Source organism: Ixodes scapularis, unplaced genomic scaffold (assembly GCF_016920785.2).
Source record: "Ixodes scapularis isolate PalLabHiFi unplaced genomic scaffold, ASM1692078v2 PGA_scaffold5__190_contigs__length_132052651, whole genome shotgun sequence".
NCBI classification, from domain to species: Eukaryota; Metazoa; Arthropoda; class Arachnida; order Ixodida; family Ixodidae; genus Ixodes; species Ixodes scapularis.
In genome coordinates, this window is record NW_024609880.1 from 4,415,472 (window position 1) to 4,417,832 (window position 2,361).

The window sequence follows — 2,361 nt, forward strand, 5'->3', positions numbered from 1 at the left end:
CACTATGGTGTGTTGATTGAAAATGCAGATAAATACGAATAAAACAAAACATATGACGTTAACTACAAAAACCAACAATCCTGAGCATACTTATCAAATTAATGGTGTAGATATAGAAAAGGTGCAATCATTTAAGTACTTAGGTGTTCACCTCATTGCAGAGTTGTCTTGGAAATTACATATTGAGACAATATTACGAAAGGCTAATCAAAATCTGGGATTCCTGAGGTGAAACTTGTTTTTATCTGCCACAAAAACAAAACTAATGGCATATACATCCCTTGTAAGAAGTAAAGTAGAATATGCGTCAGTTATTTGGAATCCCCACCAAGCCTATCTAGTTAATGAAATAGAGTCTCTCCAAAATAAAGCATCCCGGTTTATAACACGCAGTTATTCAAAAACCTGTAGTATAACAAGTATAAAAGAGTCTTTAAATTTAGCATCTCTCGAGAACAGAAGGCGAATAGCCCGCTTTTCTTTATTTCATAAAATATATCACTCTTCTACACCTTTCCGTCAAACACACACTGTTCCAGCTAACCGTATCTTCCCACGGCTAGACCGCCCCAACAAAGTAACCCCAATGTTTGCGCGCACTAACCTATACAAATACTCTCCTTTTAACCTTGCCGTTTTTTAATGGAATGCCTTACCTTATGATATCGCAGTGACACAGGATTATCAGGCTTTTTTAAATCTTCTGATTCGATTCAGTTCACAAAAAACATAATCATGGTCGCCCCTCGTCCCAGATAAGCCATAGTTCTGCAGTGTGTCGTTGGTTTCCTTTTTGTATTTGTATAATGCTACCATTAAAGTGCAGCAATTGAACTTTGTGATTATATGTACTGCTTTTTTGTGTGCCGCGGCTTCGTTTTCTTTGCTTCTTTTTGTTTCCTGTTTCCTGTGTATCACTACTGTCAACGTGTTCTTTTTGTATGAATTCCCCCCTATGTAATGCCCGAAAGGGCCCTTAGGGTAAATGAATAAATAAATAAAAAACTATATTTAAGAAGGTGCACCTTATTGGGTTGGACAACCTAAATGATGCAAATAAAATATTTTACGCACAAAACAACATCTAAACAAATTTACACCTTGAAAAAGAACGAGTATAACGTTCTTCTTCAGAAGCCACTCATTTATGACTAATGTAATGTGTGAACAGTATACTCGTGAAAAATAATTAGTGCGGAACCAACCCAGAAAAACCTTATTTGTACAAGAACTTTCTTGGTCAAATAAGCCCGTATGATTAGATAAGATTTTATAAGAACACATAGGAACCTTGAAAGAAAATATAAAACATAAGAAACTGATCAGAAGTTCTCCCCCCCCCCCCCAATAACTTTACTAATATTACTATATTGTTCTTATAGGTTCGTTTAAAGGCTCTTGAATTGGACGAATCAATTTCCCATAAAAAATAAGATTTTTTACTAGTGCAGGAATAAGCCCTCACTCCGGACAACGTTGACGTTGCTCTTCATCGTATTTTATGTCTTAGTACAGATGCTTGCGCTCCCACCCACATCCCTACTGTGGCACTAGCAATGGAAAAAAAAAATATTTTCGTGGCTCCGAGCAAAGGCGCTGGGTGGCAGGTCGTACGTACTGGTATTCGAATTCCCGATGCGCCGCCTGGTAAATCTCGTACTAGCCGACCATAAAAACCAATATCGCGGGATCACTTCACCCGAAACATATCAAAGGAAGGAATTATTTCTTAGTATTACTATAAAGTCCTGTCTTATTCGAGAAAGAAAAAATGAAGCAAATATAGTTGAGCCACTTTCGAATCGAGTACCAGAAATATTTATTTCGGCTCGGCCCAGGTTCATTTTGAAACTGACGGCAAAAACCACGGTTCTCTTCTGATTCAGCTGAATATAATTATACGGCTGCAGGGTTTGGTTTGGTTATTCGCTGACGTTTTGTTCCTAACGCGTTACAATTACCACTGCTCTTTTCACAAAAAGATAGAATGCAGTAAATATCCGTGGTGTATTTATAGACGCTTTATACACGCGCCAGATTCCAGCCGCCATGGCTGACCTTCTCTTGTCTTACCAAGATGCCGAGTCAGTGAAGCAAGCGTTGACGACATCCCACAAAGGCCAATGCTGGGGAGATGTACACAGCAGAATTTCAAAATGACAATAACCTGCCCTGCTGCGGTCATGATGAAGTGAAGCAACCGCAACAGGAAAAAATTGAAGGTCGGCTATGGTGGCGCCCATGGACAGCTGCTGGAAAGCGTCTATAGAGAACACGGCAACGTCCGCACCGCGCCTTCAAATATTCTCTCGACTAGGTGACCTTGCGTCACATCCTATACTGCGCAGTGTAACCGAAAAC

General features: G+C 39.5%; 1 pseudogene; it reads left to right on the top strand.

The window, feature by feature from the left end:
• Window positions 1-262: 262 nt before the first annotated feature.
• On the top strand, window positions 263-733 carry LOC115319629 (annotated as a pseudogene).
• Window positions 734-2,361: the final 1,628 nt, after the last annotated feature.